Below are 6,447 nucleotides of genomic sequence, written 5' to 3'. Positions count from 1 at the left end.
TGCTCTGAAGGTCCTGCTTTTGAACCTTTTGTCTAATTCCCCATGTTCATTTTGCAGGACCTCTACCCTTTTCCCATCCATGTCATTTGTGCTGACATGTACACCAACTTCTGGCTGCGAACACTCCTCCTTGAGAATATCATGCAGCCATTCTAGGATATCCTGGACCCTGGCACCAGGGAGGAAACAGACCATCTTGGAGTCTATTATTGCCTTAGAATCTTTCCCTCCCCCACCCAACTAAGAAGTCTCCTATCACTATGGCTCTGCCCAACATTACCCTTCCCCACTGTCCCTCAGAGCAAGGTTCAGTGCTACAGATCTGACTGCTACTCACCTTTAACTACTCCCTTTCCTCATGTCACCCACTTATTCTCTTCCTCTATTTTAGGCACAACTACCTCACTCTAACCCCTATCTAAGAAGCTCTCATTCTCCCAGATAATCCCAAGGTCATCTCGCTGCTGTTCCAGTTCCAATATTATTCCACTCCAATATTAGTCTTGTACCTGACAGACTATCTCCTGTCCACTTTTCGCCCTCCTGGTTTCCTTATTAAATGTGCTCAATAAAACACTCTTGACTCTTGACTCCTCAGTTCACGAATCTCCAACTCCTCCAGGGGCATTGCTTGATTCCACTGCCTCTTCCTGTCCCATGTTTCCTTTTTCCTTAAAAGAGCCTCAATTTCTCTCATCATCCTTACTTCCGCCTGCCTTTTCCTTCGCTCCAACAGGATCCTGCCAGCCCTGTACTCTTGTCAGAGCAGTTTAAAAAACATCCCACTTTCTGGTTGTATCTTTGCCTGCAAATAACCTACTCCAATCAACTTGAGCAAAGTTATATCTATTACTGTCAAATTTGGCCTTGCCCCAATTCTGAATTTTAACTAATGCTCCCCCTGTATTTATCCATAACTATTTTAAAGCTAATAGAACTGTGGTGGTTTGTCCAAAATCTTGCATATGGACACTTCAGTCACTTGCCATCCCCTAAGAGTAGATCAAGCTTTACCTTGTAAGGCCCTCTACATACTGCCTGAGGAAACTTTCCTGAACACATTTGACAAATTCCACCCCGTCTAAGCCCTTAGCACTATGGCAGCTCCTGTTTATAATGGAAAAGTTAAAATCCCTTGCTATGATAATCCTATTAGTATTGCAGCTGCCTACCATCTCCTGGCATATTTGTTCTTGTAATTCCCATTGAATATTTGGGGGCCCATAGTAGGCTCCCAACAAGGTGATCATCCTTTTTAAAATTATTTAGTTGCACCCACATAGCTTCACTGGATGAGCCATCAGTAATGTCATCTCTGACTACTGTTGTGACATTCTCCTTAATTAATAAAGCAACACCTCCTCCTCTTCTACCCACACTTCTATCTTGCCTGTAGCACCTTTACCCTGAAACGTTAAGCTTCCAGTCCTGTCCTTCTCTTAGCCAGCTTTCTGTAATGGCTACAGTCCAAGGCGTGCGTACTATGGGAACCATGGGAAGAACCGAGCTGTTGTTCCATTTTGTCTTAAACATGGGCAGCACTTATTTCTGTTGGAATCGAACTTGACTCGAGTGAAGTTGCCTTTCTGTGCTAGGCTAAACAAGTCAGGTTCAAGGTGCCCACTAGGTCAACAACTTGAACATCTGCATGTCTTGCTTATGATGGAAAAATTACAGAATGCTCTAACACAATTGTTAACCTTGTAAACAAGTGTACTTGACTGACCTTACATCTATGCTTTCAAAAATGACATAAAAATGCTGCATGCTATGAATCTGTAGAAAAGTCGTTTGCTTGACAGTTCTCCATGTCTGACAAGTTATTGCGGATATAGAGGAAGTTAACAGTCATTCATGTCTCGTGTAAATTGCTCTGACAGCACCTATCTACGCTCCGAGTTAATCCGCTTTGCCCATCAGGCCCCTCACATTAAAATAAATGCATTCATTTCTGCAGTCCCTCCACACTCCCTGCTGTGCTTCTGCTTATCCTATCCACTGTACTTTATTTCATCACCTCCAAACTGACTTCCAACCTCTCTTCTGCCTCACTCCTGCATTGTATCACCCCCCCCCCCCCCCCCCCCCCCCACCCCCCGCTGCCAATAGACTCTTGACTTGTCCTTGAGAATGTTGTGCAGCCAGTCACTCTGAGACATCCTGGGTCTATCACCCTAACTAACATGTCTCCTACCACTATGGTTCTGCATGAAGAGGGGAGGGGAAGGGGTGAGGCAAGAACGGGCAGTTTTCGATGTATTGAGGTGTGGGAGGGTTGTTTGGCAGATGAAACAGACAGAGGGAAGGTGGCTGGAGATGAGAGGTGGGGAAGACAAAAGGGACCAGATGGTGGATTCTGATTTGGAATGAAGATGAGGAGCGAAATGTAGAACAAGAGGGAGGGATGGTGGGTGGAATGGATCAAAGGGGGAGTGTTGGTTGGCATGGGGAGAAGGATTATCTGCATTAGCTGTCTACCCTGAGTATTTCTGGAATGATATACTAGAGAAAGTGGCTTCAAGTGGTTAAATTAAAGTCTTACATTTTCTCACGATCTGAAGAGCATATGTGCAATAATTATATGCTGTCAGTTTACTTTTATGTACCATTTACACGTTGTTTTGAAAGAATATCCAAAATTAGGATGAGTAGACAGTGTGCTGAGCAGACTCTCCGCATCTGCATCTGGTGATATTACTTTTCTGGGTGGAGCTAGTGTGGGGCAATTAGGCAAGCTAGGACAAAAGCTTGTTTAGGCAAAGAAAATGCATTCCCTTGCAGGCAGCTGTTTGCATCACCCACGTTTTCTGTCTTGCCTGAGTTCCAAGGGCAGCTTTCTTGCCAGCAGAGTAAAACCTCCCGTCCGCATCCCTTCCGTGCCTTCTTCTTCTGAATGGTGGAAAACACTAATGCTGACCAATGAACACCCATCCATATTGGGGGCCAAACACGGAAAGCCAGTCAGCCCATCGGATCCACAACAGCTCCCATCAATCCCGTTCACCCTCTCCATGTTTTCCTTTAGCCCTAGAACATACTTCCTCCCATAAACCCAGCAACTCCCCATCTATTTTGCCGTTCACTGACCCCAGGGGCTGATTGATTGATACAAATACATCGATAGATGCTCCTGAACACATCATCAGTGATGTATCACTGACCCCAGGGGCTGATTGATTGATACAAATACATCGATAGATGCTCCTGAACACATCATCAGTGATGTAACCTAGGGTCATTGAGTGTTTCGGGTCTTTCAACATCAGACACCCTCACCCAGGCGACCCAGCCGTGGTTGATCAGACCACGACTTGTGTTCAGGTGGCATTCGCTCCTCCCCATGGACCTCCTCTCCTGATCCAGAGCCATCTTGATGCCTTCTCCGCTGCCTCTGTGGTGTTCTTGATGGCCCTTCTCCTTGCCACTCCGTTGATGCCCAGTGCATTCAAGGTTTTGTAGAGCGATTGCCCTGCAAAACCTCTGCAGCCAACCTCGATGGGCATACACCTTGCCTTCCAGCCCTGCTTACGGCAGTCTATGGCCAGCTCTTCATACTTGGCCATCTTCCTCTCGTGGGCCTCCTCCAGACGGTCCTCCCACGGCACTGTCAGTTCCAACAAGACGATGTTTTTGGTCGCCTCTGAGAGCAGGAGGATATCTGGCCTCAGGGTGGTCGTGGCAATGTGCTGTGGAAACTTCAGCTGTTTCACCAGGTCTACGGAAATTAACCTATGAGCATAACTTTGTGATGTGGAAGAAACCTGAGCATCAGGGGAAACCCACACTGTCACGTGGGAGGATGTGCACTGAGTTACTCCAGCACCTTATGACTTTTAGACATTTTTACTCCAGTAAATGCAATGTTGAAAAAGTCTGAGCAAAGATTGCAGGAAAACAGATCAAAACATCCCAATTGTTCAGGCACCAAATTATATTATTGCAATTTGAACATTGTTATGTGGCTTCAAGTGGGATCTTTAATTAAGACATTTGAAGGCATGCACCAGTCCAATGGACAAATTTGGTTGTGCTATTGAAGATGGAAAGTATGTGTTTATATTGGTCAGTCCAAGAGGAAGGTTCTTCAGATGCCAGTGTTAAATAAGCAGTTCAACTGAGGCTGTGACATCAATGAATGAACACCTTGATTTAACCGGAGACAATTTCCACAAATATCAATGTGAAAACAATCAGATATGATGTTTGTTGCTGTTGCCAAAATGCAGGGATGACCATACACTGAATGGTGTCAATCTGAGAGAGCGGAGAATGTTGCATTTCCTCAGTGAGAACGAAGGGGCCAGCTGAGAGTTCTTTGTTCCAGCCCTTGATGAGACCCTCTGACCCAGGGTGAAGTCCTGTGTCAGACCCAGCCCAAACTGACCCAAGTCAATTGTGTCCTTTACAAAATGTGGATTAACCTTTAATTCAGTTTCTTCATGAGGGAGAAAAGAACCATGAGTACAGGTGTGTTAGAACATAGAACAGTACAGCACAAGAACAGGCCCTTTGGCCCACAATGTTTGTGCCAAACATGATGCCAAGTTAAATTGATCTCATCTGCCTGTACATGATCCATATCTCTCTATTCCCTGCACTTCCATGTGTCCATACAAAAGCTCCAACGCCACTATCGTATCTGCCTCCATCAACACCCCCGACAATACATTCCAGCCCCCACCCCTTTTTGTGTAAAAAAATACATCTCCATTAAATTTCCCGCCTCTCACTTTATAGCTATACCCTCTAGGTATTTTCCACCATGGGAAAAGGTTCTGACTGTCACCCTATCTATGCCTCTCATAATTTTATATACTTATATCAAGTCTCCTCTAAACCTCTGACACTTCACAGAAAACAATCCAAGTCTAACCAACCTCTCCCTGTGCTGAAACCCTCTAAACCAGGCAGCATTCTGGTAAACCTCCTATACACCCTCTCTGAAGCCTCCACATCTTTCCTGTAATGCAGTGACCAGAACAGCCTGCAATACTACAAATGCAGCCTAAACAAAGTCCTTTGGAGCTGCATTATGTCTTCCTGACTCTTATATTCAATGAACCTAGCAATGAAGGCAATCATACCATACCCTTCTTAACCACCCTATCTACTTGTGCTGCCACCTTCAATGATCTGTGAATTTGGACTCCAAGATCCCTCTGCACATCAATGCTGTTAAGGGTCTTGCCATTAATTATATACTCTTTCCTTACATTCAACCTCCTTAAGTGCATCACCTCACACTTGCTCAGATTTAACTCCATCTGCCATTGCTTTGTCCATTTCTGCAGCTGGCCTATATCACACAGATATTCTTCTGACAGCATTCCTCACTGTCTGCAACTCTTCCAACCTTAGTGTTGTCAGCAAACTTACTCACTAACTCATCTACATTAACATCTAGGTCATGTATATATATCACAAACTGCAGAGGTCCCAGCACAGATCCCTGCAGAAGTCCAAAGGTCACAGACCTCGAGCCAGAATATCTACCTTCCACCATAACCCTCTGGCATCTATGAATAAGCCATTTCTAAATCCATACGACCTAGTCATCATGAGTCCCATACACCTTAATTTTCTGGATCAGCCCACCTTGAAGGACCTTATCAAATGCCTAACTAAAATCTATGTAAACAACATCCACCGCCCTACCTTCATCAATCTCCTTTGTCACCTCCTCAAAAGACTCAATCAAGTTAGTGAGACACGACCTACCACGAACTATCCCTAATTGGTCCATTCGCTTCCAAATAGGAATAAATCTTATCTCAAATAATTCTCTCAAATAGTTTCCCTACCAGTCAATATTGGGGAAGTTAAAGTCACCCAATACAACAGCCCTGTGGTTCTTGCATCCTTCCATAATCTGTTTACATGTCTGATCCTCGATCTCCCGCTGGCTGGCAAGTTTGCTAGTGTTACACGGGTGGGTTTAAACTAAAATGTGGGCGGTTGGAGTCAACAACGTGGAGGGCAGAGGGGTGGGACCCAATGCAAGGAGACAGAGGGCCATAAAAGGAGGACAGAAGCAAAAGGTAGAAGGGAGATAAAGAAAAACTAATCTGAAAGCTTTGTGCCTTAATGCGAGGAGCATTCGAAATAAGGTGGATGAATTGAATGCAGTTAAGGGATATGATATAGATGGAATTACGGAGACATGGCTCCAGGGTGACCAAGACTGGGAGCTAAACAGGCCATCCTAGATTGGGTATTGTGTAATGAGGAAGAATTAGTTAGCGAACTTGTTGTGTAAGGCCCCTTGGACAACAGTGATCATAACATGGTGGAATTCTGCATTAGGATGGAAAGTGACACGGTTAATTCAGAGACTAGGGGCCTGAACTTGAATAAAGGAGACTTTTAAGGTATGAGACGTGAATTGGCTCGGATAGACTGGCAAATGATACTTAGAGTTGACAGTGGCGATGCAATGGCGAAGATTTA

The sequence above is a fragment of the Amblyraja radiata genome, chromosome 22, assembly GCF_010909765.2.
Source record: "Amblyraja radiata isolate CabotCenter1 chromosome 22, sAmbRad1.1.pri, whole genome shotgun sequence".
In the NCBI taxonomy this organism is placed as follows: Eukaryota; Metazoa; Chordata; class Chondrichthyes; order Rajiformes; family Rajidae; genus Amblyraja; species Amblyraja radiata.
This window is presented reverse-complemented; position numbering follows the sequence as displayed.